Here is a 21,796-nt window from a genome sequence, read left to right as displayed (position 1 = left end):
ATTTTCTATCATCCACATTGTTAATTATATATTAAATAGTTTTACTAGTTTCACAAACAAAGGAAATAGAATTATGACATCTCTTTCAATATCATTGCCTATTAATTGTATCATATATGTCATTTCTAGATTGGGTTTTATTGCTTTTTCTCATCACTTTGGATCTTTTTTATCTGATTGTTTATGCCATTAAATTTTGAGTGCCAAACATTGTGAATTTTACTTAGTTTGAAATGGGATATTTTTCTCCTCCTATAAATATTTTTGTTTTCTTGTGAAACATGGTTAAATAAATTTGAAGCAGTTTGATCTTTGATAAACAGGACCAGAAACTGTTTAATTTTTGTTGAATTTTATGCTCCCCTCACCAAGGCAAAACACTTTTAATACTGCACTCAAAGCCCTGTCAATGATGAAGTTTTGTACATTGGTCTAAAATATAACACAGTTTCTATGATCTTTGGGGATTATCCTCTCTAATTCTTTTTTGTAAGTTTTTACCTGATATTAGGCAGTTTTTCCGCATGCCTTCCCTGTTCCAGACACAGGAAAACCTTCTACAAATGTCCATAGTTCTCTCACTTGGGTACTTTGACTCATTTTTTCCCCCTTGGACATTAAGTTCTATCCCCTTAATTCAAAGGTTCTTGTAGGCTCTGCCTATTTCATCATTCCTTATCCCATGTCTTGAATACTGTCTCTATGCAGTGATTTTTGGCAATGGTAAAGCTCACTTCATTTTCTTACCTTTCTTAGGAATCATAGTTTTTCATTTTATGATGTTCATTAACTTGTAATATATTATGTATTACAGATATTATATATTATAGATATATAATAAAGTATATAATATATATTTTCCAAAATATTTAGTTACTTTAGGCAGAAATACAAACCATATAACTATTCCCCATCTTGGCCAAAGGCGAAAAGCGTTTTATTTGATTTTCATAGTATTACTATGGTATAAAAATTATCACAGCTATAAAGCAGGGCCTAAAGCCATAAATTAACATATTCTTTATTCCCATATTTCCACCCCCATCATATCCACATTTTCTTCTTTAACATATTTTTCTCTACATATTTTAATCTTTTAAATTCCTATTTTTGAATTATTTAACAATTATTTTCCAAAACTTGAAAAAAGCACAATTATTTGATATTTTGAATATTTTTACATCAGTCTTTTATATATCGTCTTGCAATGATACACTCATTACGTTTGATAAAGTTGAATTAATACAGTCTTTATGTTAAATTGAAAGGACTGCTTCCTCCTCATGTCTTTTCTTTCCATGAGGTAGGGAAACACTATTGGCCTTTATTCTGCCGTTTATTCCTGTCACTGAGCAAGCTACTTATTAGATTGGCCAACAATAGACATTCATCTAATTTTCTCAATTGAGTGCAAATTGTCTTCTAAAGGAACTTATTGGAGGAAATTTACTACTACTTCTCCTTCCTCTTCACCATGACTAATATGAGTCAATTACCTGAACAAGTGGATTTACTCTGTATTATTAAGTTTCACTTCAGTAGGGCATTCCAGATTTTTTGGACTATAGGCAGTAACCAAATACAGTTTGTTTCTCACATTAAAATACATCTTTCAGCTTAAAATTTATAAGTATTAAAGATGATATTTTTATTATTGACTGGCTGATACATTCTGGTTCAAAACTCAAGATGTTTAATATTTATTCTGTCAACTCAAAAACTTGGATAAGTCAAAAGTCCACGGATTTATCTCTTCCTGATTATTTCAGTGGAATTTTGATAATCCTGTCTAAAAATTACTGATATATCTGCAAATCATATTAGGATTTCATCTTAAATAATATTCAGTACATTCCATGTATTTTAGAAAAAAGGCTGTTCCGCCAAACTGAACTGATATATCCAATGCTAATGATGTAAATCTGTAGAACAGCTACTACAATATTTTAAACCTCCTGGCTCAGACAAATAATTTTTCAACTATGTCTTATTCTTTTGGGAAAATTACATGTTAATTTTAATTTGTAGAAATCTTCAATTATTTATTTATTTGGCTTATTTCTTAGCTTTCACATACAGATTGTAGTTTTGAGGAACAATTGGAAAGGGAGATATAATCATTATTCTACGGTACTCTCCTCTTTTTTCCCCAAGTAATACCTGGTTTATTGTACCCTATAGATATTGATAACATTTTTTAGCCTAAGAATAATTTGATGTAAATTAAGTGAAAAAGTTTTACTTTTTCATTTTCAAATTACATTTTAAACTATCTACATTCCATTCCACTTTTCACTTGTATGATAATTTTTTATGCCATTGTAACTTGGGAAAGGGTAAAAGAAAAAAATGTTTCTACTCCAAATGTCAGATGAGATTGGTAATATTTATCACACCCTGTATTTTTAATTTCCAATTTTAGAACCAAATATTTTTGTCTAGAATTGCTTACGTGTGGTCTTGCTCAGTGGTGAGGGAGAGGGAACAGATGACCTCTCAGTGTCATTTCTTCTTTGTGATTCCTTAGTGAAAAGAATGGTGGATTCTTAAGCGATTATATTACCATCATTGTAGAAGGTTGTATGAATCATCATAAAGAGTGGCCTTTTTTGTACCTAACATCATAAAAATAGAGTGTTCAGAGCTTACGTGTGATGAATATTGTATTTTAGCTACCTTACGCAATGGTGCCTGATCTGCAATCCATTCATTCATTATCTGCATTTCAGATAATATTTCCTTACTTGTAAACTATATTGCTGCCTCTGCCTCTCCATTGCACTCTTTTTGTTGTTGTTGTTGTTGTTATTGTCCTTGGAAGTTGTCCTTACACACATATATATGTATGGGAATTCCTGAATGGTAGTTTCCCTTCTCACATAATTTTTGAACGTGGTGATATATATCTATATGCTGGCTACCATTTGTTATTGCTCTCAACCTTGAAAAAATGTTTCTGTGTTACTGAGAATAACTTTTTATATAATGAAAAATCAATGTACTTTAACTTTTTTTTACTATTGTGTACATAGTAAATACTTTATTACGATTGTGTACTATGCATAAATGTATACTTTCCTTTGTAATCAGACTTCCTTGGAATTTTAAATTAATTTCTTATTAACTAAAAAAAATTATGTAATTGATTAAGAGTGGGGCTACTCTTTTTTAAAGTTATATTTTAGAAAATCTGTAAAAGCTAGACTCTTCACCACAACACCTTCATGATCATTAAATTAATTATTGCTCTGGAAAATCAGGATAGGATTCGACAGATTGACAAAGAATAATTTGTTGACAAATTGACAATGAACCATTTGTCAATTGTTCTTAATTTTCTGTTTTTCCTTATCATAAGCTTACCTTTTCTTAGAATTGGTTCAGGAAATTAGACATATAGATGTGGGTAAGCCTTTTCAAACTGAGAACACTAATATTTGTATATATCTGTTAAATATTTTATTATATTTAGAAGATAATTCCTTATAGTCAACTCCTTTTTAAATAAAACCTATAATTATTAAACAAAACAACTAAATAATAAATTAAGTGCCCACAAGTTTACTTAAAATTCAGTTAAATTATAATCAAAGTCTTAGTAAGTGTTAGTAAAGAATAGATTCCTCTCTACTTTTGTCTTCAGGCCAGTTAGGCAGATCCTTGTAAATTCAGGGAGATAGGAGACTGGCTTTATGAATCAATACTTGGAAGAGTCATACATAAGATTTTGACAAAATGAGGATCTCTTGAGTTATAGCAAACTTTTAAACGGTGGACGGTGAAGATGTTTCTTGATTGGTCTTAAGTAATGACTGTCTGAGAAAAGCTCTGAACCAACCCTAATTTAAAGGGATGCATGATAGCCCGGAGGAAATATATGTATTGAAATTACTTGCATTATATGATACACAACTGTGTCCATTCAAAAGTTTTAAAAGCAAACCATGTGGATCAATGTATACAAATAATTGGCATATTACATTTTTTAAAATTTGTCATACAACTCTACATGGAAATAAAGAAGAGAGAAAGCAAAATTTGCCTGTTGAAGATATTATGACAGGTTATGCTGCCAAATCTAAGCTTAGTTTTATGTCTCCTAAAATAACATTAAATTCAAATATATGAGAATTAATAGTGCTTCTCATCAGTATTTATAATTTCATAACAATAATAAAGCTAGGTAAACAAATATATACACTAAGATATGCAATGCAAAAAAAGTATCTAAAGCCAAAGACATGCCTGTTGTTAAAAGAGAGTTCATTGTAGCTTGCCATATACACAAATTGTCTAAAGTCTCTTGTGTAATAGGCTGATTACTGTATGTTCATAATACTTTCCTTATAAACTGATTTTATCTCACAATAATCTCATATTTATATAACATTAAGTTATGCAAAGTGTTTTCCTTTTTTTTCTCATTATAATATGCCCAGTATGGGTTAGAAAAAATATCATTATTGTCATTGTACACAGAAGGGCACAGATGAGCCAGGTTGGGTATTTCCCCAAGGTTTAACAACTAATTAATGATAAAGGCTAAATAATAATCAAGACTGTAAGACTTTTAGTGGAATATTTGTTTTCTCTTTCTTGTTTCCTCTCAAATTACTGTGCCAAATGCTTGTCTATCATTAACTCTGCTTCTATGCCTCTCAACTTGAAATTTTTATTCACAGTTCATGCACACATAAATAGGCTTCCTTCTGCACTGTCACATGAATCCACAGCTTTGCAATGTCCTGCTATACATTGTGCCTTTCCTTTGTTTTGAATTTTTTCTTCTTATTCTTAATTATAGTTGCTTCACTTCATATCCCTCTTACAAGAAACTAGAAAAGACAAAATAATATATAATGTTTGATTTACTTCTTTTAAGTTGAAAATAGTTATGCAAGGTAGCATATTTAAATTGATTTAATCTGAGACAACACTGCCATTAGATGGCACTCTGGGTAAAGTTGACAATGTTATTTGCGATAGTGGAGCATGACATCATTCAAGGACTTACGTAAATGGAAAAGAAGATTGGTGAAACTTAATAAGTCAAAGAATTATACTGAGTACAATGATAGGTGAATTTTTCACCTTTAAAAATTTAAGGTTTCCCTTTGAATCATTACACACCTTTACTCATCAAATAAAAAATTAAAATTATACAATGAACTGTTTCTCATTAGAATGTATAATATATAATTTTTTGAAAGAAAGTACTTACACTGCCTTGTGCAGCAAAAATTAATGTTATAAATCACTTTGTTTATACCCTTTCTAATATAATGTAACAGGAATGAAATCAATTAGTTTTTATAAAACTTATATTCATTTTAAGGCAATCTCCACATATAAACATGGATTTCTGAAACATTAAAAATATTGTTTATATTTCTAATCTTTTTATTAAAGTAAATACTCTGGAAATATACTTGGTGCATAAATACATAATCCTTTCATGTTAGATTCAATATATTTTATTAGAAGTTATTCTATTTGTTCAATCCTTCCCATCTAATCACTAATATGTTGAGAACTTAGGAGGGAAAGTAAAGATGTATAAATGTTGGCAACTACTCTTGAGAAATACAAGCAAATGTGTGCTTTTTGATGTATTTATTAGATTGTAAATAGCTGAATGCAGGTATAACATAGTGCACCACTATATTTTTCATTCATTTATTTCATTAGAAGCAGTACGAGACTCTATCATACAAAAAGAAATAAAGCATTTACTCTACTCGAGGGACTCTTCAAGATAGCAACTGTAATAATGAATAAAATGAGCAAATCTTCATCTTCATGAAATATATTTAAATTCTATGAAACAGTGCATATTATATGAATAAGCAATAAAGTTATTTCATTGTCTCACCTATGTTACTGTAATAGAAGAAGTTGTTTGAAAATGAAAGTGGCCCATGCTAAATTTAACATTTTATCTTAAATGTTTAGACCATATTCATGATTTCTCTTAATATTTTAATGTATTATCTATGAAACAAGAGTGATGAATGCAAAAATGAATGTACGAAATAATAGTAAGACAATAATCATTCATCTAAAAATACACAATATTTATATTTTACTTACTATCACCCAAGGAATCCCTCTCAAAACATACCCTGTTCCCTTCTTTCTTATAACTAATCTAGCCAGAGTTTATCATTAAACATTTTTCTAAAATTTTACCTAATATATGTATTCCTAAATTTAACACTTTTGTTTTCATGAATTAATTACATTTATATAAATTGAATAAAACTGTACATATTCCATGATGTACTTTTAGATATCCTACTGAAATTGTTTTTGAAATATATCATATATAATATGCCCATAATATCTGCTAATATTTTATGCATTCTATTGTTGAGGTACATTCATGATTTACAAAAAAATGTTGTTTAGATAATCTTAATATAAGCCATGTGAAACATTTAGTCAAGGGTTTTTCTAGAGAATATACAGAAGAATAAAATTACAGGGTTCTAGTTGACTTTAATAGGTAAATACAGCTGTTTTTCAAAGTGATTGATCTGATTTACAGTTCCACCAGCAATGAATAAGAAATGCCCCGGTGTGTGATGTTCCCCGCCCTGTGTCCAAGTGTTCTCATTGTTCAATTCCCACATGGAGCAAACCAACACGGCACATGTATACATATGTAACAATCCTGCACTTTGTGCACATGTACCCTAGAACTTAAAGTATAATTAAAAAAAAAAAAAGAAATGCCTTTACTCCAAATGTTCAGCAACATATTGTCAGTGTTTGAATCCTGTCAACTGGTAGATCTGAAATGGCATTGCACTGTGATTTTAATGCTAATATTTATGAAATAGAACTAATATTGTTCCAAATGTGCATTGGCTGTTCATGTTTTCTTTTCTGTGAATCTTCCCACTTTTCTATTAAGTTGTTCTTTCAGTTATTTGATGCAGAGGATTTCTTATATATTTTCTGGAGAGTAGTCCTATGTTTCTGTTATATATTAAACTTGTCTTATCCAAGTTAATGGCTTAATTTTCCATTATGTTATGGTATTTTTGAAGTTTATAGTTTTTCTGGTGCATCCATTTTATATATCTTTTATCTTCTGTGCTTTGTGCAGTATTTTAAAAAGCTATTGTTGCGTGATTCACCTTACATGAGGTACCTGTAGTCAAATTCAGAGATAGAGAAATGTGAATGGTGGTTTCCGGGGCATAGGAGAGGGGAAAATTGGGAGTTGTTAATTAATGGGCCTAGAATTTCAGTGTTGCAAGATGAAAATGGTTCTTGAGATTTGGTTGCACAATAATGTTAATTTATGTGACACCTCTAAAATGTATACTTAAAAATGATTACCACAGTAAATTTTATGTTATGTATATTCTAATAGAATGAAAAAAAAGGTCTGCTACCTTAAGGTCATATAATTGTCTCTTTGCATTTTCTTTTAAAATTGGCATATGTCCCTCTTCATATTAAAACTCTAGATTCATCTAAAACTGATATTTTTGCGTTTGTACAGGTGACGAATGAGATATTTCTCTTTTTTTTTTTGGAGAAAAACCCAGTTGTCTTAGCAGTCTGTATCTAGACTCTATCACCCTAAATTTCAGGAACAAGGCAAGGATACCAACTCTAAACGATTTTACTCAATATAGCCAGTGCAGTAAGGCAAGAAAGAAGAATAAAAGGCACAGTAACTTGAAAGGAATAAATAAAATTATCTCTGCTCATAGATGATGCATAATAACCATAGAAAATCCTAAATTATCTTTGAAAACTCTTAGAATTGATTAGTGAATTGGGCAAGGTTGTAGAATACAAGATCAACACACAAAAATCAATTGAATTTCTGTGTACCACAAAGAACTTGTACAAACCAAAATTAAAAACACAATATAATTTGCAATTGTTCCAAAGTAAATTATGTAGCTAGATAAAATCTTCACAAAATATATAGAATCTATATATTAAAAATACAAAATCTGAGGCAAGAAATCAAAGATATACTATGCTCAACATAGTAGAGATGTTTATTATCTCCAAATTAATCCGGAAGTTTAAGGCAATCCTTATCAAACTCCCAGTAAGGTTTATTTTGTAGACAGAGACAAGTTCATTATAAAATTTAATATAGAAAGGCACAAGTCTTGTTCTGCCACCCAGGCTATAAAAATATTTTAAAAGAAGAAAAAATTGGGATGATTTACTCTGCTAAAAATTAAGGTATAATATAGAGTCAGCAATCACACCAGCGTGGTATTGGTGGAGGAACAGAAAAAAAAAATCAAAGAAACAGAATAAAAACCTAGTAGTAGACCCACACAAATATGTCCAAACTAAGTTTTGAAGGAGGCACAAAGGTAATTTGAGGGAGGAAGAATAGCCTTTTCAGCAAATGGTGATGGAGCATTAGTACAGGTATTGGATAAAAACATAGAACTTTGACTTAAACGTTTTATTTTAAATAAAAAATTAACTCAAAATAGATCACAAACTTAAATGTTAAAACATAATTTAATTTTATTAAAATATATAAAAATATTAGAGCTCCACAACTTTGTAAAGACTTTTTATATTTGACACCAAAACCACAACCCATAAAATAAAAAATAAAAATAAAAACAAAAAACTGGAGCTTATCAAGGTTAATACTTCTACTTTGCAAAAAACCATGTTAAGAGGATGAAAATACAAGTTTATACAGAGGGATAAAGTATTTGCTAAACATACATCCAACAATGGACCTGTGCCTAGAATATATATGCACACCTCACAAAACTGAACAGAAAAAAATTAAATAAGAAAACGATTCAATTAGAAAATGGGTAAAACACAAAGACACGTTTCATTAAAGAGGCTGTACAGACGGAAAATAAGTACATGAACCTGTGGTAATCTTCATTAGACATTGTGGAAATACAACTTAAAATCATACATTAATATTACATACTTATCAGAATGGCTAAAATGAGAAAACAATCACGGCATCCATTGTTGGCAAGGATGCACTGAAACTAGATGACTCATACTTTGCTCAAACTGTTCTGGTCGTAATTTTAAGTAGTATAGCCATCATCAAAAAATTGGGGGTAAGTTATTAAAACCTAAACATGCAGCTAGCATAGACCCAATGATTTCACTTCTAGGCATTTATCAGGAAGAAATAAAAACTTACGTTCACACAAAAACTGTACATAAATACTCGTAGCACTCTTATTGATAATAGGCAAAAACTGGAAACAAGTCAGCTGCCCTTTACTAAGTGAATGGTTAAACAAACATTGGTACAAGCGTACCATGAACTGTGACTCAACAATAAAAAGAAAGAAACTGTAGATATACCAAACAACTTAGACAACATATCTGGGAACTTAAATTGTTACATGGCCATAGTAATCAAGACAGTGTGGCATAGCTGAAGAGATTAGTGGATTAGAATAGAGAGACCAGAAATAAATGCACACAAGAATGTCTAATTTTTGACAGAGTCGTAAAGATACTTGAAAGGAAGAAGAAAGCTTTTTTAAGAAAAAATGTCAATCCTCCAAATTTGCATACTGTGTGATGCCATTTGTATAACATCCTTGATTGACAAAATTATGGGGAAAGGAAGCTATTTTGGTTCACAGGTATTAAGGATGGGGAGTTATGGAGAAGGAGAGAAGTGGGGAAGTGGTGGTTAGAAAAGGACAACAACAAGGATCCTTGTGACGATGGAACTGTTCTACATTTTGACTCTGGTTATGGTCACATGAGTCTACACATGTGATAAATTTTCCTACAAATCCACATCCAAACACACACAAAGGAGAGCATGTAATTAGAAAAATCTAAATATGGTTAAACAATTTTATCAATGTCAATTACCTGCTTATAATGTACTGTGGTTTATGCATGATGTTGAGACTGAGTGAAGAGTGCTGTTTCTTATGACTGTATGTGTATTTACAATGATCATAATATAAATATTAAAAATCCCCACAATGTATGTATTTGAATATCTTTTCAAACCAGTCTGTTTCCCAGGCTGGAGTGCAGTGGCACAATCATGGCTCACTGCAGTCTTCAATTCCCAGACTCAAGCGATTGTCCTACCTCAGCTTTCCTAGTAGCTAGGACCACAGGCTCACACCACCACGTCCATCTATTTTTTGTTTGTTTGTATCAAATTTTTGGTAAAGACAAGTATTCACAATATTGTCCAGGATGTTCTTGAACTCCTGGCCTCAAGCGATCCTCCAGCCTTGACTTCCCAAAATGTTGGAATTATAGGCATAAACCACAGCTCCCAGCCTACCTTATAAGCTTAAAATATGTATTGAACATAAAATTATAGTCAACTTATATTCTTACCCTATTCCTGAATATAAAAATACATTTTAAATTATTTAACTCCAATGCAATCACTTAAAATTTTAGACTATTTTGCCCAAGATTTTAGAGCCGTCTTAATCTTAATGACACATATCAGACCAAATTTGACTTTTATACCAGCCAAGCAAGCCATTATATAGAATTAATTTATGATAACTTTTTAGTCAAGATTTCTTTCTGCATTCCAAAAGTTTCTTCAGAAATAGTTTTCGACTATCCTTTATTTTTTCAAAGGCTATTTTTCAAAAGCTACCATTTTATGCTGATGGTATTTTGATGGTATTTTTTTCATGTTTGGTCTGAAAAGTATTTATTTTATCATTATTCATAAAGAATAAATTTTGGCATACAATTATAGATTCACTTTATTACTTTCTGACACATTTTCTGTTTTAACAGCCCCATACAGGCAAATAAGAAATCAGTCTAAGCTCTGCTCCTTTGTAGATAGTTGTGTTGTATATTTTTTGTTTGTTTAGTTTTGTTTCTTCTCTATGGCTGCTTTAATGCTTTTTAAAAAGTGTTTTGTGGGTTCTTCCATTTTGTAAGAATATATCTTTATAGAGATATATTTCTATTAGTATTTTTTTATTTTGATCAGGCTTCCTGAGTCTAATATTTGAGCCTTTTATCACTGTTAGATCATTCATGTAACTTTTATTAAAAAAAAAAAACTTCGCTCACCCATGATTTCTATTCTCTCTTGCATGAAAAACACATTTTAACATTTTTATTCTATTCTTCAAGTCCTTTTATATTTTCAACTTATAGGAGCTCTCTTCCAACTCCCTGATTAACATCTTTAAATCTTCCAGCTCACTAACTCTCTCTTCGTTTATTCCCTAGGGCATTGATTTTCAATTTCATGTAGTGTGTGTGTGTGTGTGTGTGTGTGTGTGTGTGTCATGTAGAGTGTGTGTGTGTGCGTGTGTGTGTGTGTATATGGGATTTTGTTTTGGTTGTTTTTCAAAACAGTACGTATTTTTGTTTATTTCATCTTTATATGTTCAATGTTCACTTTAATGTAAATGTATATATTCAATATTCTATTTTCTGTCCAACATTTGCTAGTTTCTATTCTTCAGTCTTTATTAATCAGATACTGCCACTGCCTATTTCTGCACATTCTTATTTGTTGTGGCTTATTTTCTCATGTACATATCATGTTTTTATTAGCAGTTTTTTGTGGAAATGTTATTCTGTAGAAATTCTTTGAAGAGTGGATTTAACATAGATGTCTTGATTCCTTAAGAGAGAAATTGTGTTCATGAGGTAGGAATGGCACTGCGTGGTCTCAGAAGGATGGAAAAACCCAAACAGCAGCTAAAACAGGAAGTAGGCAAAGAAACCACAGGGTGATAAAAACACAAAATAAAGGAGAAAAAATGGCCAAAACCCTGGCCAAGGTAACATGTCCATGACACTTTCAGGCAAACTTAAACAAGGGAGAACGAGATGGATACTGGGGTCTCCTGAAATCCTTTTCTTTTGTAGAATACCTAATGATTATTTCAACCCTAATTAAAGAAACACACATAAAATTAGAAACCTGAACTCTGTTGTCCACATCTTATTCTCATGAGCAAACCTGCACTTCTCTCTTAAGCTTGTACTTAGCTTAGCAATATAAAGGCTTGTTGCCTTTCACTTCCATCTGACTAGTCCCGGAATTTTTTCTCATGACGGTGTCAAAAACCTGGAAACCTGCTGAAACTGGGGTCTCAGCAGCCTCTGAAGACCCTTCTGAGCCCTCTGGCAACATTTATATGTGCTTTTAATGTGGAGATTATCAGGAATGACCAAAATTATGTCTTCAGCACATTTTCAGGCCGCATTGTGGTGGCCTGAAATTCAAATGCAAGTACATTGGCATGACTGCTGTGGTTAGAAATTTTCTGGGGAAGACTTTCTACCTTTTCCCCCCTATTTCTTTTGATATAAGGCCAAAATAAGAGTATATCCCGAGTGTTTGCTTCCCTAGAACAATATTTTCTCTTTTTCTGGTTCACATGGTGATGGTTTTATGGGTTTATAAAAGGTGCCTCCAATCTGATTTCCCATCTTGCACAGACCATTCCCCTTCCATCTACAGGCATGGTCAATTAAAAGAAGCTTTTCATGCCTCTAGGGATCAACACATACTTTCCATGGTAATCAGTGGGTACGTAACTCAACCCTCTGGACAGATTATGGTCACCTAAAGAATTCCTCTTTTACCCAGTTCAAGCATGTTGTAAACAAATGAAGACTGGGCCTGGTGGCTTATGCTTGTAATCTCAGCACTTTGGGAGGCCAAGGTGGGAGGATGGCTTGAGCCCAGGAGTTTCAGACCATCCTGGGCAACATAAGGAGACCCAATCTCCACAAAAAAATTAAAAAATAAAAGAAATTAGCCAGGCATGATTGTCTGCGTCTGTGGTCTCAGCTACTTGGGAGGCTGAGGTGAAAGGATCACTTGTGCCCAGGAGATTGAGACTGCAGTGAGTTGTGATTGTGCCACTGCATTCCGGCCGAGGTGACAGATTGAGACCTTATCTCAATCAAATAAATAAATAAATAAATATTTTACCTTGAATTTTCAGATAGGTCATGCCACAATAGTTTGCATTGGTCTATAAAAGCTAGAAAAGTAAACCACATAAATTTTCCCTAAGGAATTGTTATAGACTCAATAATAACAAAACTCGTGTTTATTATTTTACCTGTTACCAAAAGTTAGAGAAATATTCTTGATTATGGATTCTTTACACTGCAGAAAAGAATAATGATAATAATGCCTACTATTTATTGAACACTCGTTATTTGACTGGAGTTGCATTGTTTTTACATTTGAACCTATAGTTAATTATCATGAATCCAATTAAATATATCCTACTTTAAAAATGTATTTATCAAAAAGGCCGCTGAATTTGTTTTTCAGTAGTTACAAATATACTTCTTTGGTTTCTTGTTCTCATTGCAAGAATTTTAATTTAATGCTAAAAAAGAGCATATTTTGCAAAATGAATGGAACTTAGATATTCAGAGCAAGCTGCGATTGAGGTATGGAAAAAACAAAACAGGAGTTAGACTAAACTTATGCAGCTAAACTTAATTTGGTGTCTTGTTATCTGTAACTCCTTCCTTCTACTTTAAATTTCAACAGAGAATAACGATATGGAAGTGTTTTTTATAACTTAAGTTTTGGGAGGAAATGACTCAGAATGTTGTTCAATGTGTTAAAAAACAAACAGAGCACGAAGCAGTTTCCTTTCTCCTAAGGGAACTGACTATGGTATTTCTTTCTTCTTGATCAAAATAAAAACAGTAAAGTTGAAATTACCTGAGAAGTAACAATATGGTTTACCTCTCGTTTGTAGAAGGCTCTAGGCCTTGTGAATGATTTTACCTAACAAAACATCTAAAACAGATTCATGTTTTCATATGTATGTCTATATTTCAGTCTCATCAAGTTTCGTGAAGTAAAATAAATCACAAACCTTAGAGCCTTCTACAAATTTAAGAGCCAAACTATGTTCTTATTTCTTAGGTAATCTCGATGTTATTATTTTATTTTGATACTATACAAACACATGAAAGTTATAGCTTAGGAAAATAGTATAATGGCATCTATATAATCATCAGTTAACAAATAATAGGATGTTACCTTCATATTAAAAGCTCTCTGAGGAATCTCACCATATTTACAATTCACTCTATCTTTCACAACTGGATTTTGTATTATCAATTCCCAAATATTTTTTGATATTATCTGTTTTATAAAACGGTTTAACCAGTTTCCATTATATGTATTCTTCTATCACTTGCTTCTGTGCTTCTGCATTATCTATTTGAAATCCACTCATGATGATTTCCTCATGTTGATGAACGACTTCATTCATTATTACTTCTGAATATTCCTATGTATTCCTTTACATAAAGATGGCATAATTTATTTGTCCATTCCACTGTGGATATGCATTTGTGATGTTTACATATTTTTGCTACTATGAAAATACAGAGCTGAATATTCTTATACCTGACTCTTGGTACACAAGTTCAAGAAATTACCCATTGGCATATATCTTAGATTGAATTGCTTGGTGTAGAAAATGAACATTTAATTTTATGATATAAAATGTTAAATTGTTTTTAACATAGTTAATTCAATATATACTACTAAAAATAATATTATTGTGATCCTATCGTACTACATTCTCACCCATATTTCTTACTATTAGGCTTTATAATTCACTATAATCTTTAGGAAGGAATATTAAAATCATGCTTTGAATTAACATTTCCCTGATTACTAAAAAGGTTGGCCATGACTTCTCTTTATGACAAATTTTGAACACATTTTGCCTATTTTCTACAGGATTATTTTACTCTTTTATATGAATTCATAGGGAATATTTTATATATTCCAAATATTAATCCAGTGAATCTTCATTTAGTATTTGAATAAGTATTTGCAGACCCCGTATTTGCCGATTCCATATTTGCAAATTTGCCTCCTTGCCAAAATTAATTGGTAATGCTACAATCAATATTTGTAGTGCTTTGTGCTCATTAGCAGATATGCATGGAACAGCAAAATATTTGAGTTGCGCTTTGAACATGCACAATCCCAGCTGAGGCAGACCAAGTCGACATTCTGTTTTCAGGTTTGTGCTCTCATACTATAAATAAGCACTCTCTTCATGGTCTACACAGTGTCATATTTCTCATGTTTTTGTGGGTGTGTGTTTTTTTTTTTTTTGCTGGTGATTTCAGCATTGAAAATGCCCCCTAAGCATAGTAATTAAGTGCTGTCTAGTGTTAGTAAGTGCAAGGAGGTAATGTTGTGCCTTACAGAGTAAATACATGTGTTAGAGAAGCTTTAATCAGGCATGAGTTGTGGTGCAATTGGCCATAAGTTATTGTCAATTAATCAATAATATATATATTAAAAAGGTGTTATTAAACAAAATCATACATAAAAGAAGGTTATGCATTGGTCAGTTGATAAAAATGTTGTGACCACAGGCTCACAGGAACCTAACCCTGTATCTCTTCTAGGAGCAATATGTCAGTATTTGTAAAATTAGTGCTCAGGGTGATTTTATAACACTTATTACTGCAAACAATGAAAATCAACTGTACTTTGTTGAGAATATCTTTGTGGCTTCTCTCCTCATTGCTTTTATAGGATTATGTGAAAATTAAAACTATAAATTTCTGAATTTGAATTTGAATGAATGTATCTATTTTTCTCTGTATAGTTTGTAGCTTTATTTCCATGTGGCTTAAGTAATATTTCCTTTCACATGGTCTATTAAAAAAAAATTCTCATTTTCTTTCTTAATAGCATTTGTGCATTTCTTAGTCTTACCTTTTAATTGAAGTCTTTAATCAGTGTAAAGTTCATTTTTATTTGTGGTATAACATAAGGAGTTTTTTGAATTGCAAATATTTGCTGCAAAATGTATTGATTACCGCCATTTTTTGAGCTGTCTGATTTTCAAGACCCATTCTGTTATAGACTAAGTACTACATATACAACGAATTGTTCTTATGCTGCATATTTTCTACATTTCTGCCCTTCTGCTTATATCATCCTGTCTTAAAGCTTTATATTCAGTTTTGATTTTGACAGAAAAAAATCATTTAAATTTTAAATTCTTTGCAAATGTCTTGATTATCTGTGACCCTTGTTCTTCCATGTTCATTTTAGAATGAGTGTGAGGCCAGGTGTGGTGGCTCATACCTGTAATCCCAGCACTTTGGGAGGGCGATGCAAGCGGATCACCTGAGGTCAGGAGTTTGACACCAGCTCGGACAACATGGTGAAACCTCATCTCTACTAAAAATACAGAAATTAGCTGGGCGTGGTAGTGGGTGCTTGTAATCCCAGCTCCTCAGGAGGCTGGGGCAGGAGAATTGCTTGAACCCAGGAGGCGGATTGCAGTGAGCAGAGATCATGCCACAGCACTCCAGCCTAGGTGACAGAGTGAGACTCTGTCTCAAACCAAAAAACAAAAAAAATAGAGGGTGTGAGAAGTCTCTCTCTCTCTCACACACACAAACACAGACAGACAAAAACAGTACCTTTTGAAATATGATTTGAAATTGCATTTAATCTATAGATAGGCTTGTGGAGAATTGGCATCTATATGATAGACTTCTAATCTATTCTATAATACATCTCACTTTTTTGCAAGTCCCTGTTACATTTTCAATATAATTTTGTACTTTTGTCTATGAAGGCATAATTTTTACCTTCATTTATTCTAAAAAAGTTTACATTTTATTTGCTATTTTATCTTTGTTTTTTGCTTATATTATTAACTAATAACTAGGGATATTTACAAATTCTACTTATATAATGATTTTGTAATCAGAAAATATTCTTAATATATTTTCATTGTGTATTTTTGGATTATTTTTATGGTTTTCTCCTTAAGCAATCATACTTGCAAAAATTGCCTTTGTTTGTTTTTTCTTATAATTTGATTTTTTTTCCTGAAGAATGGGTGTCAGAAGCATTCTTGTCTGTTTCCTCATCTTATATAACAACTTTCAAAATACACCCTTCAAAAGTGTTTTTTCTAGTTTTATTTTATGTATCTGTCCTTTATTAGCTCAAAATTATCCTTTATTGATACCTTGATGCTTAAAAGTTGTAACTATAGGTTGAATTTTATTTAGCACTTTTTGTGCACTTAGAGAAATCACATGATTTTTCTATTTGTTCATATCCAAACCTTCATAACTTATATTACTAATATTAAACCAACCTTACATTCTTGGGATAAACCTAATTTGTCCATAATGTATTATCATATATACATACTGCTGAATGCAGTTTACTAATATTTTATTTATAATATTTGCATTCACTTAATAAATGAGGTAGTAATGTCTTTGTCTGAATTTAGTAAAAAGCTTATCCTAAACTTCTCCCTGGAAGTATTTGTTTAATATTGGATTTTGTGTTTCTTAAAAAATTATTATAAATTCACAGAAAATTTATCTGTATTTAGAGTGTTTCCTTTGGTGAAATATTTTGCCATTTATTACAACTTATATTTTAGCTGTGGAAACACTTAGTTTTCCTTTTTTTATAATTGAATTTGACGTGAATTAGATTGGATACAAATATTCATGTATAAATGCTTACTTTAAAATAAAAGGGCAAAATGCATATAGGCATAACCCTTCTGGCTTAAAGAGTAAATGATGAAGACATAAAATTTCAGTAATTAGAAAGAATAAATGCTGACATATTGCCTATAAAACTAAATAAAATTGAATTTTATCACTGAATGTAGCTAATTTGTTCTTATTAGTTGCATGTGTATGTGTATGTGTGTGCGCGTGTGTGTGTGTGTGTGTGTGTGTGTGTGATTTCTTTTTATTAGAAGGAGATAGTAATGACTATGACTCTCTCATATCCTTCTTTTCCTTTCTTTTTTTTGGTCCCTTGTTGCCTAGGTTGGAGGCTAGAGTGCAGTGGTACAATCATAGCTCCCTGCAACCTCAAACTCCTGGGCACAAGCAATCTTCCCACCTTAGCCTCCTGAATAGCAGAGACTACAGGCAACCACCACGCCTAGCTAATTTTTAATTTTTTTCTAGAGACAGGATCTTGCTTTTTGCCCAGGCAGCTCTGGAACTCTTGGGCTAAAGCAAACCTCCTAACTCGGTCTCCCAAAGTTCTGGGAGTGAGCCACTGTGCCTCACTTATTTTATATTCTTATAGGTTAATACAAGCAACAAAATTCCTTTCCACCTCTAATAGTTCTTCAGGTTTGATTTATATTTGAGGTAGATTTTGCTTATCGTCCGTCTGGATATATAATATTGCACAAAATAATGGAGTATGTTTTGAGAATAGTGCAAATTGTGAAAGAGCTCATTCCTTTTTTTTCTCATTGGTGGATGAATAAATAAGTTTAAATTAAATATCTCAATATTTTTGTATCTTCCAAGCCATAGGTTTCATCTCATAGCAAAATCCCAGATTTCAGATCCTACTACATTTTTTGACATAGAATTGCATTTAATTTGATACATCAAATGTCATATTTTAATTTCTTATCACAAACTTATTGATGCTTTACATTGCACTTTAATGCCAGAGCAATATCATGAAATCTAAATATATGTATCTATATGATATACTTTGCCAGGAAGGCATTCACTAATTACTATTATTATTATTATTATTTTAGGTGGAGTCTTGCTCTGTTGCCCAGGCTGGAGTGCAGCGGTGCGATCTCGGCTCACTGCAACCTTGGCCTCCCATGTTCAAGTGATTCTCCTGCCTCAGCCTCATGAGGAGCTGGGATTGCAGGCAGGTGCCACCATGCCCGACTGATTTTTTTTTGTATTTTTAGTAGAGGCAGGGTTTCACCATGTTGGCCAAGCTGGTCTCGAACTCTGGACCTCCGGTGATCTGCCCACCTCAGCCTCCCAAAGTTCTAGGATTACAGGCATGAGCCACTGCACCCGGCTGGCATTCACTCATTTTATTCATTTATTCATTCACACATTAAAACTTTTGTCCACCTGGCAAATTACCTTTCCTATACCTTTCCCTTGGCCAACTATTATCCTTTCAAAAAAGGTTCTAGTGTAATCACTTTCTAAAAAGAGCGGAACCACTACTACCACCATAAGCAGGCATTGTATCAGCCTGCTAGGATTGCCATAACAAAACACCACCGACTGGGTGGCTTACCCAACAAAAATTTATTTTCTCATTCTTTTCGAGGCAGGAAGTTGTGGGTGGTTTGGTTTCTTCTGAGGCCTCTCTTCATGGCTTACAGATGGCTGCCTTCTCTCTGTGTTTTCTCCAAGGCCTTTTCTCTGTGTGTGCACACTCTCGGTGTTTCTCTCTGTATGCTCTCATCTTATTTGCATATCTGAACATTAGATTGGATTAGGGCTGATCCTAAGGGCCTCATTTTACTAAATTCCCCTATAAAGGTCCTATCTCCAAATACAATCACATTTTAAGACAGTAGGGGCTAGGGCTTCAATTTATGAATATTGGGTATACACAATTCAGTTCATAATATACATTCTTAAGTACCTATGGTAAAATAAAGATTTCTTCAGTTGTCTGTATCTCAGCAAAATCTTAAATACCTCATAGGCAAGAGACTTTCTTTTCATTCATCTATTTCCATAGTAACTCAACATTTTTAATTTGGGTGTACTAGAATCAGTATATGCCAAACCATATTAGAATCTGGGTCAAAAGGTAAAATCAGAAATACTTGTCATGCCTTTATATAATGTTTTGATATTTTGTTCATCATGGATATTCTAAATTAATGTAGATTTTTAAAAATATTGCATGAAAATGTTATCTGAACTACTGAGGCTTTTTGGTGACTCTTGGCATTTCGCACCTGAAGTTATTGCTTACTCACTTCATCCTACTCCTGATTTTGTCTAAAACGATAAAATTCACACAGCAACATTTTAAGGATGTATGTGATAGTATCCCTAAAAACTTGCAATGTGACTATCTTTAGATAACTATCTTTAGATTTGCTATATCGTGAATAACTTGTCTCTTGAAACGATCACAGAATAGACACAAGGGCACTACTTTGGAAATTAGTACCTGGCTTCTAGTTTTGTCTCTGTCAATTATTTTCTGAGTTCTAGAGTTTAGCTTTGCTGTAGTTAATGGCTAGACAGAAAGTCAGGCATGCCAAACTCAATATTAACATTGTATCAACATTCAACCTATAACCTCTTTGTATGTTCACAAGTCTAGGTTCTGCTTTGGGAGACTTTTATTCAGTAGTTCCAGAGTGTGGTATAAGAATCTACACTATTAATATATACTTCTACCCCTAGTAATTCTAACATAGATGGCCCTTGGACCATTTGGCTTGTGGGTTACATTCAATGAAAAATATCGTAGTTCTGGTTATACAAATATAATCTGAGAATTGACTGGAGTCTGTGTACAAGATTGAATAATCAAGAAAGGGTTTGGCCTGCATCCAGAACAGTAGTTCTAAGTTTTTAAGAAAGGAAATAGGAACTTAGGTACTAATTGGTTTAGAGGTGCTTCAACAATACATAAAGACATTCACTAGAATTATAAATCTCTAATATTTTTACATGTGCTGATAATAATAGTCTCTGCTACTTCTTGGTCTCCTCTTAATGTCATACACTGAGTTACATCATTTAAGGCAGAATCAGGAATAGGATGAAGAATATGATTTTATGTAATTCTCACTAAATCCTCACTAAATAATAATCCTCACTAATCCTCACTAAATAATCCTCACTAATCCTCACTAAATAATAATAGCATTATTATTTCTGTTTTTCTGCGTAGAAATATGAGGTTTATCAAAGCTAAATTATTCTTATAGGTTAGCTGGTAATTAGATGTCTTCATTTTTAGCACCAAGCTCAAAACCTACCAGAGTTGGTATTAACGATCCTTTGCTGAAAGAATAAGACCATCAGACTAGAGCAGCCTGGAATATATTCAGAATCAGAACCCAGTAAAAACTTTCTGACACAAGTTAAGAATGGCCTTAGAGGAACAGCTGAAGCCAAGCCTTGAGGCAAAGGGAAAGAGTTTTCACTTCGAAAACAGAGAGGATGCCACCGTGGGGTCACCTGAAGGGAGAAAATAGTGAAAGGGGAATACCTACACAAGAGCCATGACAGCAGTCTAAGCTGTTGGAATAAATAGACATGCAGACTGTTAAAAGGCTTAATCAGTTTGCTTGTTTAAACTCTAGATTTTAAAGAGATATGAGTTTGATGACAAAGTCCTTGCTAGAGGTTGAGAACTGAGAATAAATAAAACACGAATTATAGAAATAAATGAAAGTGTCTTTGAATAATTACACAACTGTTGGCTACTTCGGGATCTCATATTTGCACTAGCATTTCAAAACACTATATTTTCAGTTGCTATAATGAATCATACATATTTAAATTCTATTTGAGAAGATCAAACTATCATCTCCTAAAAATAAAGATGTTATGTATCTTTAAGTTGTTTTCCCACCATTTCTTACAGCATATCGTGCCCTTGTCCACTGATCTTATATGTTTCAATTTTTTCAATGATAAAAAGGCCGTGATTTAATATGCACTGATACCGCCTTAAATACATTTACTGTTACATTTAAAACTACTTTTCTTGATACTTTTAAAAATACTTGAGTATGCCTATCAATATTAATAAGCAAATTGTTCCTTCATTCCTCTACCTTTTCACACTTTTTTTCTCTTTATAATTTTATTTCTTATTTCTCATTGTTAATATATTTCGATATCCACTCTAGGAAGTCTGAAGATTTAGTGCCTGTGTGATCACTTGGCAAATTTTTAAAAAGGCCAATTTTTTCAGCCCCACCTCCCAGGAATTCTTAGTTTTTTATTTATTTATTTATTTATTTATTTATTTATTTATTTA

Source organism: Hylobates moloch, unplaced genomic scaffold, assembly GCF_009828535.3.
Source record: "Hylobates moloch isolate HMO894 unplaced genomic scaffold, HMol_V3 SCAFFOLD_9, whole genome shotgun sequence".
Classification (NCBI taxonomy): Eukaryota; Metazoa; Chordata; class Mammalia; order Primates; family Hylobatidae; genus Hylobates; species Hylobates moloch.
The sequence above is the reverse complement of the archived record's forward strand: the minus strand, read 5'-3'. Positions refer to the sequence as shown.